We start from the raw sequence: 18,563 nt of genomic DNA, 5'->3' as shown, positions 1-18,563 counted from the left end.
ACAGAAAATATTTCCTGAAAGAAGAAAGCCAAGGCATAAAACTGCAAATAAACTTTTATATCCTGAATTGGTAAGCTCTAAAACCAACTGAGGGCACAGCTAAGCAGAGTGAGATATGCACTGAGATTTCCACTGACAGAGGACACTGCTGGCCCTCAAATCTGCACCACTGCGCATTGCCATAAAGCAGTGTTGCTTCCTATGGGTCCCTCCCGCCTTCTCTCACTCCCACCTCCCAGGGGCATAAACCCTGAGCTTATCCCCTCTTTCCCTAACCCTCCCGCACAGCACAGTCCCTCCCCCCTTTCGGCAAGAAAAAACACCGCAGGACAAACAGTTTATGATATTTGCCTTACCAAGAGAGCCTAAACTGTAAAAGCTGTTGAGGAGGAAAGTGGCTGACGACAGCAGGGCCAGCATTAGAGGAGGGTAAACGGGGAAGCTGGCTGGACCCCACAGCTCCAGGGTATCCCATGGTTCGGCATCTCTTCCCCTTCTTCCCACCATGGTCTCCCTCCCTTTCCCTCCCCTTCCTGTCTAATTTAAAAGCAAGTCACTTCACAGGGGGTCACCAATTTTTATTTATTTATTTGTTGCATTTGTATCCCACATTTTCCCACCTATTTGCGGGCTCAGTGTGGCTTACAATAAGACATGAATAATAGAAATACATTTGTTACGACTAGGTTATGGATTACATTGAACAGAGTTGTGCGAGACATTCGAATATCATTGGGAGTATAACAATGGGGCATCAACATAGAAACATTAGAAGGAGACAATGGGAAGAAAGGGCACTGTTAGAAACCTAGACATATAGTGTACATAGTTCCGTGAATAAATGTATGATTGACTGGATAAAGGGATGAGGGATCAGAAGTGGATGTGTATTGCATTGGTGAACAGTGAGTGTGGTCTCTATGTGTTTTGGCTCTTTCCGTAAGTTATCATTTATAACTAAATGCAACATTTATAACCAATGCAGCAGTGACTCGGATATGCTGCCTGCGGTTTCCCCGAAGCTTTACCTCTGCCGTGTTCTGCCCAGGCAAAAACAGGAAGTTGCATCAAAGAGGGCAGAACATGGAAGAGGGAAAGCTTTGGGACAGCTGCAGGCAGCATATCCGAGTCACTGCTGCACCGGTGACCCCCTGTGAAGGGACATGCATTTTAAAGTAGATTGGAAGGTGAGGGGAAGGGAGTGAGATGATGGATCACAGTGGTGAGAAGGGGAAGAGATGGCCCTCTGGAGCTAGAGATGGCCCTCTGGAGCTGTTTTAAGTTATCCTGGGGGGGGGGGGGGGATGCTAGACCAGAGATCCGGAGAAGAGACTGGAGGAAGAAATGATGGGCCCAGAAACAGAGGGGAGAGAGTGATAGAGAGATGGTGCACAATGGAATTAGGGAGGGAGGAGAATGAGAGAGATGTTGGACTTGGGGGTGGCAGGAGGGGAGAGAGATTTTGGATGGGAGGGAAGTTAGGAAGAAAGAGAGAGTTGTTGGACCAGGGGGTGGGAAGAAGGGAAGGAGAAATGCTGAACAATGGAAAGGAGGGAGGGAAGAGAGAAAATGATAAATTTTGGACCTGGAGCTGGAAATTCTGGGTCATGGGGCAGGAAAGAGAAAGGGAGCAATGTTGTATGTGTGTGGGGAGGAGGGGGAGATGTGAAGAGATGATAGACCATGGGGGGGGGGGGGGAAGCAGGAGAGAACAGAAATGGATTAGAAAGTTAGTTGGTGGAGGGAAAGGACAAGGAGATGTCAGGCTATTGGGGGGGGGGAGAGGGAGAGAAGATGCTGGACTTGTGAGAGGGGAGTGGGAGAGGATATGCTGGACTTCAAGAGTGCAGGTAGTGAGGTAATGGAAATGGTGGAATCATATGGGAGAGGCCAAGTGGAGGGGGTAGCAAGGAGAGGAGGATAGTGAGTACAGAGATAGAAATGTGGTAAGGAGGAGTAAATGAAAGATAGAAGGGAATAGGTAGCTGGGGAAGGAGTGAGATGGGAAATGGGAGAGCTATGGCATGGTGATGGAAAGTTGGTACTTAGCTGAAAAGTAAAAAGAAGGAGAAGGGTGAGATAGAGAGTGAAATTTGAGTGAACAGAGAGAAAACAGGAAGGAAAGAACTGATAGGGAAAGATCAGTATATCAGATACAGGTGTAGTGAGGGAATGAAACAAGATAGGAGACTGAAGAAAAGACAAATGGACAGCAGCCACTGGAAAGAGAATTAGCAGAAGACACAGGAAAGCTGAAGAAACTAATTGGGACCAACATGATAGAAAAATAAAATGTCCAGACAACGAAGGTAGAAAAGTGTTTTAATTTGAATTTATTAACTGGAATATGTTAGTGCAGGGATATGCAGAAAACAAAAGAGGGATCAATGTTACACAAACCAAACCAGAACAAAAAAAGCACACAAGAGCCTTGAAGACTGGGACAATTGAAGAAAATGTATTCAAAATATGACCCGACATGGGCCATGCTGCAGCATGAATCCGCCTGCATCAGGGGTCTATAACAACAACATAAAAAAGCAAAAATGATATACCATACATTAATATGTCACAAATTATATAGATAGATAGATAGATAGATAGATAGATAGATAGATATACAATGAATTCCCATAAATAACTAACATATAATTTATTATAGATATAGATATATTTGTGATATATCTATATCTATTAATGTATGGTATATAATTTTTTTTGTTCTAGTGCAGGGATATATGCATCACCCAAAGTAGGTGAGCACCAAACTTTTTTCTCCTTGCCTTCCCCCATGCTCCCTGCTCCCTGCCCATATGCAAACTATAAATACCTGAGCTGGTGGGGATCCCCAAGACCCACTACCGAAGACCTCTTACTCTGGTCTGATGGCCAGAAATCTCCAGGTTCTGCAGCTGGTGGCAGCTCGGGAACACTGATGCTGGAAGCAGAGCTTGGAGATTTCTGGCTGCCAGACTAGAGGAGGAGGAGGCAGAGGTGGTCTTCAGCTGGCAGGTCTTCAGGATCCCACCAGTCTTCATATTTCTATTTGTGATTCCATCCCCCAATATTTAGCCGGTGGCAGTCAGCATTTTTTAAAAACGCTGATAGTCGCTAGCTAACTTATCCCCCAATATTCAGTACTGGGCCATGTCTGGGGACCAGCACTGAATATAGGGGATAATTTTGGACGGCCTGGCCACCCGGAGTTTATGCGGGTCCAGCCGATATTCAGCCGGGGCCACATAAAAGTTATGCGTCTGCCAGCGGTAGTTCCTCCCCCAATGCGTGCCACTTCCGGAGCGGCCGGAATTTTTAAAAACTTATCACTGCAGGGAGTTACCCGGTGGTAACTGGGCAATGCCGCACGCTGTTCAGTTAGCACAGGAGACCTTACCGCCACCACCTCAATGGGTGGCGGTAAGTGCTTTCCCTGAAATGGCCACATGGCAAGTGCAAACTTACCGCACGGCCATTTCTTTTTTTCCATCTTTTTACCCACTACAGTAGAAGGGGACTCAGTGTGCAGCAAAAAACTTGCCCTGCCACTAGCACAGCCCCCCCCCCCCCCCCTTTTTAGTGCACCTTAATAAAAGGGGCTTTACATTCCTCTAGATATCTCAGAAACCTATTACTAAAAGAGCTATGCTGTTGGTTTCCTTTTCCTCTGAGGAACATAAGAAACTTACTTGAAAGCATATTTAAAAAAAAAAGCAGTTTCTTTTTATGGTCAAAGGATTATGATCTTTCCTGATGTCGCCAGATCCACTCAGCTTAGGCAAAAAGCTTTCCTTCAGCTAAGACCGAGGGTTCTGGCTTTAGATGCTTCATTCTTTTTGAAATTTCCATGTAAGTGTTTGGTGACATCAGGGGAGAATTCATATATTTTCCTGGATCTGACTCACGTGGAGAAATTTGTATTGGAGAAGGAAGACTTGAAGTAATATGGATGGTGTTTTTTTCTGTTTGGGTTGGGCAAATAGGGTTTGAATGTGTTTAACATGAGACCTGCTGTTTTTTCTTTTCTTTCTTGAGTGTTTTTTGGATCTCCGTGATCTGGACTAGTATGCTATTTTGATTTTGTAATTTTGGTTATTCTGTATAAGTATGTTCTTGCATTTTGCTAATTATGTTATGATTAATGGAATATTGAAAGTTTCAATTAAAAATTTTAAAGAAAAAAGCCACAGACAGAATCCCTCTTGTAGTGACATACAACCCAGAGCTAGAAAAATTGAGAAAAATCATGAAAGATCTACAGCCACTACTCCAGGAGGATGAACTACTGAAAGAGATATTTCCATCCCCACCAGTGCTGGCCTTCCGACAGCCACCCAACTTAAAACACAAACTAGTGAGAAGCAAGATCCTGATAGAAACTCAAAAAGAAGAGAGCAGCATACATCCTTGCAATATATCCAGCTGCAAACTATGCCAAAACATTTCACAGGATGTCACAGTCATTCACAAAGGAAAAATATTCAATATAAAGGAATCCTTCACATACTCATCTTCCAATGTGGTTTATATCATTCAATGTAAAAGGTGTGATGAAGGGTGCTATATTGGAGAAACAAGCCAGATGCTAAAGAAGAGATTTAATTTACAAAGACATCATAAGAAAAATGCCAGTGCCAACCAGGATGACACCTCTGTGAGACAGCACTTTACAAAACCAGAACACTGTAGCAATGATTTTATGAGAATACTAAAAGGAAACTTTAAGACAATCCAGGAACATAAGACCTTTGAAGTCAGAATGATTAAATATTTTGACACCCTCCAGAAAGCACTTAACAAAGATCTGAGTTTTCTAACCCACTATAAACCGTAAAATTCTGCTGCTTTGTCACCCTCTTATCACCATGCATATTTCCCTGTCCCTCATCCACCCAGCTCCCACGTTTTTCTCACCTTACATAAGTATTGCCATACTGGAAAAGACCAAAGTTCATCAATCCCAGCATCCTGATTCCAACAGTGGCCAATCCAGGTCACAAATACCTGGTAAGATCCCAAAAAAGTACAAAATATTTTATACTGGTTATCCCAGAAATAGTGGATTTTCACTGTCCATTTAATAATGGTCTATGGACTTTTTTTTTTAGGAAGCCGTCCAAACCTTTTTAAAACTCCGCTAAGCTAACCACCTTTACCACATTCTCTGGCAATGAATTCCAGAGTTTAATTACATGTTGAGTGAAGAAACATTTTCTCCGATTCGTTTTAAATTTACTACATTGTAGCTTCATCGCATGCCTAGTAGTCCTAATATTTTTGGAAAGCGTAAACAGACGCTTCACATCTTCCCGTTCAACTGCACTCATTATTTCATAGACCTCTATCATATCTCCCCTCAGCTGCCTTTTCTCCAAGCTGAAGAGCCCTACCTACCCCACCCTCTTCCTGTGAGACTGTTATTGGAATGCTTTGATGTTTCACTTATATATACTGTTATTTATCAACATGTGCTTATCTTTCATCTGAAGAAGAAGGGTTACCTTAGAAAGCTAATCAAAAATGTATTGTTTAATAAAAAAGGAATCATCTTATTTTCTATTCTATGCTTTATTTTATTTCTATTGATTACAATTACAAAAAAATAAAGTTGTTTTATATGTGGGAGTAATGGCAGGTGGGGAATTTGAGGGAGCGGACAGGGACATGAAGGGCCCCCTCCTCAATTTCCGCCCTGGGTTCCAGCATGTTTAACACTAGCCCTGGATGACAGGCTGTGTCTTCCTCCTTCACTGCTCAAGGCTGAGTGTAGTATTTGAAGGTCAATGAATGAGATTTTTCATGGAATATATCTAAAAATATGTCTGTATTGTATTGCTATTCAAATGAATCTAGCAATACAAAAGGATATTTTAGTAATAAAAACACAAGTATAAATTGATGTTCATGTTTCTCCAATTTTACTTTAGTTTATTTATTTAAAATGTATAAAGTGTACAATCTACTGTTCTTGGCGGTATACAATAAACCATATATAATATGAAACATAACAAAAAAGACAGACTAAAAAAATTACAAAATAGCTTCAAATATAAGTATAAATCCTCTGAGTCACAGTCCCCCCAAATTCTATATATGGCACCTTAAGTTGTGTGTGCTAATTGGTTGCATGACCGAATTCCACATAGAACTTAATTAACAAGCAAATCAATGTCAATAATTGGTACTTAACAACCAATTAGTGGCACTAATTGGCTTTAATTAGAATGTACATGCACAACTTTCTAGGTGTATTCTACAACACGGTGCATGTAAATTCTAATGTGTGCAGTTGAAAAGGGGGTGTGGCCATGGGTGTGGAATGGGTGGGTTGTGGGCATTTCAGAAAACTATGCACACTATTATGGAAGACACCCGATCTGTGTTTAACTTAGACGTGTGAGCCTATTCTATAAACCGCCAAACTTTAGGCATAGGTTATAAAATCATGCTAACCGTGTGGTTTATTGATGCTGATTTTTAAGGTGCCATTTATAGAATTTGGCCTATTGTCATTTTGGGTCTGCAATTAAATAAAGACATCATACACTGAATTCAAATGAGTCTGCCCTCAAAAGCCTGCTTAAAGAGGAATTTTTTTCAGCATCTTCTTAAAATGTCCTACTTTCGTAGTTGTTCTCATACCAGCTGTCAAAGAGCTGCATAATTTTTGTCTTGCAACATATAAAATAGAGAAGTTATACTCATCTAGTTTTATCACATGAAATGATGGCACATCTAAAATATGCTTATCAGCAGATCTTAAAAGTGTAGACGGTTGATATAATTGCAAACTAGCAGTGATAAGCAAGGGAACATAATTATTTAGAATCTGAAGAATGAGCAAATGTATTTTATATATAACAGGGCTGAGGAGTTGAGTCAGGAACAATTTCGGGTGGAGTCAGAGTTGGTAAAAATGTACTGACTCCAGCTTCAACACAAAAGTTTACAACATTATAATATATGGTAAATTTATCATTTTATACTTACCTAATCTTTTTAGTTCAGGATCTTTGTTCAAACTTCAAATAAATATTATATTGTGGTTTATTAATCCTAATTAATCCTATAAAGAAATAACCTAAGTCTCTATAATTAATCAAATTTCTCTTAGATTTACTATTTATAGTAGGAGTCAGAGTCAGACAGTAGAAAAATAGAGGAGATGGAGTTGAAGGTTAGCTGTACCAATCCCACAGCCCTGGTATTTAATCTTTTATTCAATCGGAAGCCAATGTAATTTGAACAGAACGGGACAGAGATGAAGGAAGACCAAATGACAGCTGGCATAGTTAAAAAGTGAAGTGAAGGAAGCTTCAGAAAATGGAAGGATCTGACTGAAAATAATAAGAAACAGTATAAGGAATGGCAAGTCAAATACAAAGCGCTGATAAGGAAGGCAAAGAGGGACTATGAAAAAAAAAGATTATGTTGGAGGCAAAAACACATAGTAAATTTTTTTTTAGGTATATTTAAAGCAAGAAGCTGGCAAATGAATCAGTTGTACCACTAGATGACCAAGGAGTAAAAGGGGCACTCAGGGAAGTCAAAGCCATAATGGAGAGATTAAATGAATTCTTTGCTTCAGTCTTCATTGAGGAAGATTTGGAAGAGATGCCGGTGCCAGAAATGGTATTCAAAGCTGATGTGTCAGAGAAACTGAATGAAATCTCTATAAACCTGGAAGATGTAATGGCACAATTTGACAAAATGAAGAGTAGCAAATCACCTGGACCGGATGGTATTCATCTCAGAGTACTGATAGAATTCAAAAATGAACTTGCGGAACTATTGTTAGTAATGTAATTTATCTTTAAAATCAAGCATAGTACTGAAAGACTGGAGGGTGAATGTAATGCCAATTTTTAAAAAAGGTTCCAGAGGTGATCCGGGAAATTATAGAACAGCGAGCCAGATATTGGTGCCGGGCAAAATGGTAGAGAGTATTATAAAGGACAAAATTACAGAGCATATTCAAAAACATGGATTAATGAGACAAAACCAACATGGATTTAGTGAAGGGAAATCTTGCCTCACTAATCTATTACATTTCTTTGAATGAGTGAACAAACATGTGGATAAAGGTGAGCTGCTCTATATTGTGTATCTGGATTTTCAAAAGGCATTTGACAAGGTACCTCATGATCTAGAGATGGGAGTAACTAGTGAGGTAATTAAATTTGCTGATGACACAAAGCTATTCAAAGTTCTTAAATTGCAAGAGGATTGTGAAAAATTACAAGAGGACTTTATGAGACTGGGAGACTGGGCATCCAAATGGCAGATAACATTTAATGTGGAACCCGAACTATAGGTACGTAATGCAAGGTTCCACATTAGGAGTCACCGACCAGGAAAGGGAGCTAGGTATCATCATTGATGATACGTTGATACCCTCTGCTCAGTGTGCGGCTGCGGTAAAGAAAGCAAATAGATTGTTAGGTATTATTAGGAAAGAAATGGAAAACAAAAATGAGGATGTCATAATGCCTTTGTATCGCTCCATGATGTGACCACACCTCAAATATTCTGCTATTCTGGTCACCGCAACTCAAAAAAGATATAGTGGAATTAGAAAAAGTACAGAGAAGGGCAATGAAAATTATAAAGGGGATGGGACGACTTCTCTATGAGTAAAGGCTAAAACAACTAGGGCTCTTCAGCTTGGCGAAGAGACGGCTGAGGGGAGGTATGATAAAGGTCTACAAAATAATGAGTGGAGTGGAACAGGTAGATGTAAATCGCTTGTTTACTCTTTCCAATAATACTAATAAATAAATAATTTAAAAAGTAAAGAAAAGTGAAAGCTTCATAAAGCAAGAACCCGAGTCTTAGCTATATTCAGTGGCAATGATTTGCTCTCATCCATGTTCTGATTGTTCTCAAAACAAAATTTCAGAAATTCAACAGCATTTTTCACAGGTCTTTTCTAAAAGAAAGAAAAATCAGTATATATCCTAAATTGGACTCTCAAACATGCCAGAGTAGATCCTTGTGAAACACCTGATGGAGCATCAAACCACTGAGAAATCTGATTTCTATTTACAACAATAATGGCACTGTTTACTAAGGCATGTTATAGTTTTCAGTATATGCTACAAATTAGCGCATGTTAATGCTAGAGACACCCATATATTCCTATGGGTGTCTCTAGTGTTAGCGCGCACTAATTTTTAGTGCGCGCTGAAAATGTTAGTGCACCTACAACGCTCAGATGCAAAGAAATATTCAAATCATGTTAAACGTGTTTCATGATTAACTGGATCAAATGCTGCTGAAATATTTGTTTGTTACATTTGTACCCCACATTTTCCCACCTATTTGCAGGCTCAATGTGGCTTACATAGCACCGTGGGGCGAAAGCCTCCTCCGGTCAATAAACAAATATAGAGCAATGTATTACAAATGAAATAGATATGTACAGACACAATAGGAAACATAGAGAGCGAAGTTATATAAAGTTCACTAAGTTCAAAACAAGCCTGGATTTACTTGAGTCGCTGGATTCAGGTGATTAAGTTGGATCATTAGGATATGCCTTTTCAAACAAATAAGTCTTTAGTGATTTCTGGAAGTTGAGGTGGTCATACGTAGTTTTCAAGTCCTTTGGGACTGCATTCCACAGTTGTGTACTTATATATGAGAAGCTGGATCCATGAACTGATTTGAATTTGAGTCCTTTGCAACTGGGTTGGCGGAGATTTAAATAAGAACGTGATGATCTGATTGAGTTTCTGGTTGGTAGGTCTATAAGGCCAGACATATATCCTGGGGCATCGCCATGTATAATTTTATGGACCAGGGTACAAATTTTAAAAGTAATACATTCTCTGATTGGTAGCCAATGTAATTTCTCATGAAAAAGGTTTCGCCCTATCAAATCACGGTTGTCCAAATACAAGTCTAGCTGCCGTATTTTGAGCAGTCTGAAGCGTCTTTATAAGATTTTCTTTGCATCCAGCATAAATTCCGTTAGAGTAGTCGGCATGGCTAAGGACCATTGATTTTACCAGATTGCAAAATATTGCCCTTGGGAAGAACGGCTTCACTCTTTTAAGTTTCCACATTGAGTGGAACATTTTCTCGATTGTAGAATTAACTTGGCTCTCAAATGTAAGGTTCTTGTCAAAAATAACACCGAGTATTTTCAAATTAATTGAAATAGGAAGAGTATAGTCTTGGGTGATTAGGTTTGAGGGAATATTTGAGTTGTAATGGGATGAGAGGATGAGGCAATGTTTACTAAGGTGCGCTAGTGTTTTTAGCGTGCACTAAAATTAGTACACGCTAAATGCTAGAGACGCATATATTCCTATGGGCATCTCTAGCACACGTTCTAATTTTTAGCATGCGCTAAAAACACTAGAGCGCCTATAGCGCAGCTTAGTAAACAGGTCTCCTAATGTCATCAAAAATTACTGTGCCTCTCTATCAAATCCTGATCGAATTAAATCCAAAACAGAAATCAAGTCGGTATTATGCTGAGTACAAAATTCAAATTGGCATTTGTCTAAAATTCAGAAAAGGCTCCTTTTACTATGCCATGGCAGTGATTCCCACGTGGCAAATGTGACAAAGCCCATAGGAATCACTATCATGGCTTAGTAAAAGGAGCACAAAGTTTTGTAATTAGTCAAATGCTATCTTTTTAACATGGACAGATGACATGGGTCTAAAAATCAAATTGAATTCCTGATTTATAAAAATGTCCTTAATCTGAGAAGAAACAGTAGAAAAGTTCATCCACTGCTTCTCTTAATCCAAAGGACATATTGATTCAATTGGTAACCCATCTGAGTTATTCATAACCTTCCGTTAAAAGTGCAAATTCCTGACAAGAGGCAGATATCTTTTTCTTTCCACAATTTAAAAAGTAGTAAGTCAAAGAGCATACTGGGTCAGACCAATGGTCCAACTAGCCCATTTTTCAAACAGTGGCCAAGCCAGGTCACAAGTACCTGGCAGAAACCCAAATCATGGCAACACTCAATACTAAAATCCCAGGGCAAGCAGTTGCTTTCCATGTTTGCCTCATAGCTATCTCCCTAGCACTCCCTGATGTAGCATTTATCCAGTCAATACTGGGGTAATTGAAATTACCCATTATTATAGAGTTGCCCAATTTGCCAGCTTTCCTAATCTCTGTAAACATTTCTTCATCCGTCCGTTCGTTCTGTCTCGGCGGACGGTAGTACAGCCCTACAAGAATACTCCTTCCCTTCACACATGGAATTTCTAACCATAATGATTCCATGCTGCTATCTGTGTCATGTGAAATGTTTATTTTATTTAACTCAATTCTCTGTTTAACATATAGCGCAACCCCCCCCCCCCCCCCCTCCAATTTGATCCTCTCTATATTTGCAATACAATTTGTACCCTGATAACACAGTGTCTTCTTTCCACCAAGTCTCTGAGATGCCTATTATATCCACCTCATCATTTAGTGCTATATATTCAAACTTTCCCATCTTACTTTTTAGGCTTCTAGCATTTGTATACAGGCACTTCAAATTGATCTACTAGCTGCCTAGAAGTTGAAGAGGATAATATGCATCCTTTATCCTGCTCTCTCATTAAGTACACCTGGCTTACTTTCAGCATTGTTGAAACCTCTGTACTGGAATTCCCTAAATGTCTTGTTTCAATAGTATGTGAAGCGTCTGTTCACGCTTTCCAAAAATACTAGGACTAGGGGGCATGCGATTAAACTACAGTGTAGTAAATTTAAAACAAATTGGAGAAAATTTTTCTGCACCCAACGTGTAATTAAACTCTGGAATTCATTGCCGGAAAATGTGGTGAAGGCGGTTAGCTTAGCAGAGTTTAAAAAGGGGTTGGACGGTTTCCTAAAGGACAAGTCCATAAACCGCTACTAAACGGACTTGGAAAAATCCATGTTTGTACGTTTGGGAAGCTTGCCAGGTGCCCTTGGCCTGGATTGGCCGCTGTCATGGACAAGATGCTGGGCTCGATGGACCCTTGGTCTTTTCCCAGTATGGCATTACTTATCTACTTATGTACTTATGGATACTCCACACCAAACCATGCACTCCTGGGCAACTGTCGGCTTTCCCCCCATTCTAATTTACGTTTGGGAAGCTTGCCAGGTGCCCTTGGCCTGGATTGGCCGCTGTCATGGACAAGATGCTGGGCTCGATGGACCCTTGGTCTTTTCCCAGTATGGCATTACTTATCTACTTATGTACTTATGGATACTCCACACCAAACCATGCACTCCTGGGCAACTGTCGGCTTTCCCCCCATCCTTTTTAAAAGTTAGCACCAGCAGCCTGGTTCCATCCTGGTTAAGGTGAAGCCCATCCTTTCAGAACAGTCTCCCCCTTTCCCAGACTGTTGCTTAGTTCCTAACAAATCTAAATCTCTCATCCCTGTACCACTGTCTCAACCACTCATTGAGACTTCGGAGCTCTGCCTGCCTTCTAGGTCCTGCGCGTGGAATGGGGAGAATCTCGGAAAATGCGACCCAAGAGGATCTGGACTTCAGCTTTCTACCTAAGAGCCTAACTTTGGCTTCCAGAACCTCCCTCCCACATTTTCCTATGTCATTGGTACCCACATGTACCAAGACAGCTGGCTCCTCCCCAGCAGTATCTAAGATCCTGTCTAGGTGATGCCTGAGATCCGCCACCTTTGCACCAGGCAGGCAAATTACCAAGCAATCCTCACGTCCACCTGCCACCCAGCTATCTATATGCCTAATGATTGAATCACCAACTACAACAGCTGTCCTAACCCTTCCCTCCTGGGCAGTTCTTGGAGTAATGAAGGCGGGCCCTGGACAAAAGGAGGGATGTCCGAAGATTCTTCAGCGAAGAGGATCAGCTGTTCTTGCTGTCGCAGCTTCACACAGAGGTGAGAGGCGCTGCGAGGGCCCGGTAAGACGGAGGGGGGGCCCGGTGGAGGGGGGAGCGGCGGCAACGACCTCAGGGGGGGCAGGCAGGAGCGGGGCACGGGGCGGAGGATGGCGGGAGCTGTTTAGAAAGAGAGGAAGGAAGGGAGGGGGGCCGGGGCTGCCTAAAATCATGATTTTTTTAATGCAGGGGGGAGCGGGGAGCAGCAGCGACCTCGGGCGGGGGGGGGGTGAAGGCCGTCCTTAAAGGACGTCCATAACGGATGTCCATAGGCACTTATTTTTTAACGTACCGACACTGTACCGAAGGTATTCATGCATCCGACTTTTGAATACCGCACCGAACATTTCTGAGGTGTTTTTTTAGTGCATTCTTCGTTTTTTCAAATTCGGTAAGAACTTTTATGTTTTACTTTCTTTTACATTTGGTTGATGCATCTTGGCCCAAGTTACCAATGCACAACATTAAGAAATCCTACAGAGATTGCCTTACACTTCCAACAATGTAATAAAATTAAATATCAAAAAATTCAAAAACGCTGCAGAGCAAATCAAAAAGAAACTATATCAAATCAAATTGCTCTAAGTTCGGGAACTTAGAACAATTTGATTTGATAAAATTAAATACAAAATAATTCACACTGTTGGTTTTTCATATCAGTATACCTAAACAACCACGTCACACAAATGAATATTACATATTCCACAAATTGCTAAAAACAAACGGTAAGATCATTTATTAATGATGGAAGCAACCAAGCTCACATGTAATCTACAGGCTGAAAAACTCATGATTTCATTGTATTTTATGTCTGTTATTACAATAATTGTTTCACTTAAATTGTCTGCAAAATTTTGTTAATATTGAGTTTTAGATATACGTTCAATGTAACTAGAAGTTGTTATCAAATGATTCTGTTTAATATGAGTATATATAGAACTCAAATTTGTTTGGGATAATGTGGGATATAAGTGTCATAAATATATAAATTTAGTAATATATATATCACATCAAAATCTCATCCCTTATTCTTTACTGACCTAGCATTAATAAATCAATTTTCTTACGTATAGAAATTCTTGGCTGCCATGGTGTCCTGCTGGTCCAGTTCACTTTTGCTACACTGCCTATGGTCTAAGGTCTGCCTGCTGCACATTGGTGTGTGTGCTGGTAGAGAGAAAGTAGTTTTTCAAGGCAGCTATCCTGGACCTCTGCAGGCTGCTCCCTCTACTAGGGAAAGCAAATAGCATGTGTTTGTCTTTGCCAGTGCACTAAATGCAATCCAAGCCCACATCTGCAGCATGCTAAGCATAGTAACATAGTAGTAACATAGTAGCAAAAAAAGACCTGCACTGTCCATCCAGTCTGCCCAACAAGATAAACTCATATGTGCTACTTTTTGTGTATACCTGACCTTGATTTGTATCTGCCATTTTCAGGGCACAGACTGTAAACGTTTGCCCAGCACTAGCCCTGCCTCCCACCACCGGCTCTGCCACCCAATCTTGGCTAAGCTTCTGAGGATCCATTCCTTCTGAACAGGATTCCTTTATGTTTATCTCACGCATGTTTGAATTCCGTTACCGTTTTCATCTCCACCACCTCCCGCGGGAGGGCATTTACTTGTTTTGTGAGTCTTTATTCCCAAAACAAGGCTTTACCTCTCTTTAAAGGCTCACAGAAATCACTTTTGGATGTGTATTCTATATTTATTAGGCTTTTGCTTCTGTTTAGTTGATTGGTATGATTTCTGGCACTGTTTATGATATTTTTGAAGGCAATGCAAGCTCCATATGTATGTCTTTGTCTTATTTTATGTAATGTTAGTATTATTTTATTGTGTATGTTTTTATTGTTCACTGCCTAGAATTGTAAGATAAAGCAGCTTACAACATTTTTTTTAATACATAAAAATAAAAAATAACTCTCTCCAGCTCTCAGCTGCTTACCAGTGACTTGCTCTGCCCCTCAGCTTTGGTGGAATCAAGTTTCAGAGAATTAGCCCTTCTCTAGCTTCCTGCTGATTTGCAATCTCTTCTCCTTTGGTTACAGGGCTGACAGCCACAAAAACAAATCTATTCTCTCTCCATGGTACAGTCTCTTCCTTTAGATCCCAGATGCACAAAAGGAAGAGCTATGTGTGTCCAAGCATGCGAAGCATATTAGTTGGTATCTCTGCAGATTGCTATTCTATTAAATTGGGGAATAGGAAACAGAAGTTTGCGACCCACTGAAACTCACTACCACATCCACGTGCAAAGCCATCCTAACAGTGATAGGACAGTATTTGCTCCAAATTAGGGTTACCATATTTTGTCCCCCCAAAATGAGGACACATGCCCCGCCCCCACCCCGCCCCCTTTAACAACACATCCCGCCCTTTCACACCCTCGCTCCGCCCCCATTCACCCCTCTCCCCTGTCACATACCCTGTTGCCCCCCCTCGCCTTACCTTACTACTGCCCTGGTGGTCTAGTGACCTCTTCGGGGCAGGAAAGAGCCCCCTCTTTCCAGCCCGGAGCGCTGCCCTGCATGCATCCTTCCTGTTGCTGATCCTCAACGCTGATTCAAAATGGCCGCTGAGAGTTGAAGTCTCGCAAGGTCAGTTCAACTCTCGGCGGCCATTTTGAATCGGCACCGAGGATCAGCAACAGGAAGAATGCATGCAGGGCAGCGCTCCGGGCAGGAAAGAGGGGGTTCTTTCCTGCCTCGAAGGCAGAAGAGGTCACTAGACCACCAGGGCACTAGTAAGTAAGGGGAGGGGAGGCTAGCAATCTGCCCGTTTGTCCAGAAATTCGGACAAACGGGCAGTTTGGCAAAACCCGCCCGGACATGCCCTCAAAAAGAGGACATGTCCGGGTAAATCCGGACATATGGTAACCCTACTCCAAATAGCAATGAAATTGTAGTGAGGCTTTGAAAAGACCAAAAAGATGGAATAGACCTCTATTTTACAGCACCATGGACATTAGCCAGCACATGTTATTTTGGAGAACTGACTGACTCTTTGATTTGCGTCCATATTGTTTAATCGCCAAGGGGTTCTTTTATAAAGGCGCACTGAAAAATGGCTTGTGGTCATGTAGGCGCAGGCTTCAGGCGCGTGCTGATCCATTTTTCAGCGCGCCTGTAAAAAAAGGCCTTTTTAAAAAGTTTTGCCGAAAATGGACGTGTGGCAAAATCCAAATTACCACGTGTCCATTTTGGATCTGAGATCTTACCGCCAGCCACTGACCCAGCGGTAAAGACTCATGCGGTAACTGGGCAGTAATGACCTACGTGCATCAGGTGTCACTTGGCATGCGTCGATTTCTTGAACATGCGTATCACACGCACACCAAAAATGAAATTACCGCAACGGCCATGTGATTGTCGTGAGGTAATTCCATTTTGGCGTGCGTTGGTTGCATGTAGATGCTTAAGCGACTTATTAAAAGGGCCTCCAAATGAGAGAGTAGTTCCTCTGAGAACCAGATCTTTCACTGCTTTTGCTTGTACTTATTTTATACTAGTAAAACAGGCCCGTTTCTGACACAAATGAAATGGGCGCTAGCAAGGTTTTCCTCGGAGTGTGTATGTTTGAGAAAGTATGTGTGAGATTGACTGTGTGTGAGAGAGAGAGAGTGAATGTGTGAGATTGACTGTGTGTGAGAGAAAAAGAGTGAATTTGCAAGTGTGTGTGTGTGACAGAGAGAGAGAGAGAGAGTGAGATTGCTGGGTGCGAGTGTGTCTCCTCTGTTTCCCCTCCAGCCACCCAGCAATTCTCCTCTCTCCCCTGCTCCCCCCTCCAGCCACCCAGCGATTCTACTTTTTCCCTTACCCCCCTCCAGCCACCCACTGATGCTCTTCTCCCCTGCCCACCCTCCAGCCACCCAGCGAGTCTCCTTTGTCCCCTGCCCCCCTCCAGCCACCCAGCGAGTCTCCTGTGTCTTGCTCCCCCTCCAGCCACCGAGCGATTCTCCTGTGTCCCCTGCCCCCCTCCAGCCACCCAGCGATTGTCCTATCTCCCCTGCCCCCCTCCAGCCACCCAGCGATTCTCCTGTGTCCCCTGCCCCCCCCCTCCAGCCACTCCTCCACTTTAATCAGCATATATTAAATTCCTCCCATGTGCTACAGAAAAGCACCGAGCACATCCTATATAATAAAATACACCTCCAATGTTCTGAAGCCGAGAAAGTGAAGCCTTCAAGCCTTGAAGCATTCGTGCACTCTGTAAGGCTCCATCTCCTTAATTGACGACACGTAGTTCCGGAACGTTGCAGGAATGCTTCAAGGCTTGAAGGCTTCACTTTCTCGGCTTCAGAACGTTGGAGGTGCGTTTTATTATATAGGATGGGCAAACAGAAGCCTGGGAGAGCAGTATATAAAATTTAAAATACATAAAACAATAAATAAATAAATTATGTTTGTCCCTAGTACTTGGCTCACTATCCAGGCAGCTTAGGTCTGTTATTTACATAGTCCAACTGGTCCAGATAGTTATCTGGGAAATGGTGCTGGATTTTGGCAGTGGCCAGAAAACCTTTGGCTCCGTGTCTGCATGGCCCACAGACTTTCCCAGCAGTACTCGGATAATGCCACGGTGGTCTGTGCAACATTCAGAGGCACTTTCTGATTAAGTGCCCCTGAATATGTGCCCCTGACCTGGTCAGTGTAAGTTAACTGGGCTGGAGCTACCTGGTTAACTCGCACTGAATATTATTGAGCTGTTAAACTGTAAAGCCTCTGGGGACAGGAAAATACCCTCTGAACCTGAATGTAACTAATCTTGAACTGCTACTGAAAAGGTATGAGCCAAATCCAAACTGAGTTATCCATAGCTACCTTCATGAGACTCTGAAACATTATACCATTTCTAGAACATCTGCATCCAGTGTCTTTGTTATTCATGGGTGCTTGGGAGGGAACTGCAGCATTCAAACTGGATCTGGACAAGACTGTTACATTAGTGCTATGCCTTTATATCATTTTTCATAGACCATTGATTAAGAGCAGTTCAGTTACACAAGGCCATCCAGGAAGGAAGGAAGGAATCTACAGACATCATTAAGATGATGGAGTATGTAGATGAAATGACATGGTTTGTTCTTAGGGTCAGGTATGAGTGCCCTGTGAGAGAGAGTAAAAAAAAATAATTGAAATTTGTCCAATTTGAAAAGGAACATAGCAAACTCTAAAGCCTTCTGGGTAGGCTCTGATGAATCCACATTTCCACTTAGATATAGGATTCAGGTATCCATTGAAGTTTGTGTGAAGGATCTTCTTTGGTGACCCACAGATACTGGAAATCAAAGGTAGATGAAACCATTAGATACCTCAATGGAAAAAAAAATAATAATCTGCATTACCAGATCATTAAAATATTATTTAACCACTTTCATGTATTTAAGATTTTTCTGCTCTCTGACCAAAAGCCTGATGAGCAGGTTCGACACTTTTTCTCTGTGGTGAAAAAAAACATAGGGCCCTCTTTATTAAGGTGTGCGCATGCTAAAATTTAGCATGCACTAACGCTAGACACCCATGTGCTAAAAACGATAGCGTCCCTACAGCGCAGCTTAATAAACAGGGCCCATAGAGACTAATCCCAAATTGCTGAATCGCATGCAAAAGAGGCATAGAAAAATAATAAACAAAATTGGAGAAAGGGCCGAACCCTGAGAGATGCCACAACACAACTGCTGAGGTTCA

At 41.7% G+C, this 18,563-nt stretch overlaps 1 protein-coding gene across 1 annotated transcript in view; it reads right to left on the bottom strand.

Moving 5' to 3' along the window:
- The window catches only part of KCNH4 (potassium voltage-gated channel subfamily H member 4), a 325,608-nt gene that overhangs the window by 172,686 nt on the left and 134,359 nt on the right, over window positions 1–18,563 (bottom strand). The window lies entirely within an intron of this gene.

Source organism: Microcaecilia unicolor, chromosome 12 (genome assembly GCF_901765095.1).
Source record: "Microcaecilia unicolor chromosome 12, aMicUni1.1, whole genome shotgun sequence".
NCBI classification, from domain to species: Eukaryota; Metazoa; Chordata; class Amphibia; order Gymnophiona; family Siphonopidae; genus Microcaecilia; species Microcaecilia unicolor.
This window is presented reverse-complemented; position numbering and strand designations above follow the sequence as displayed.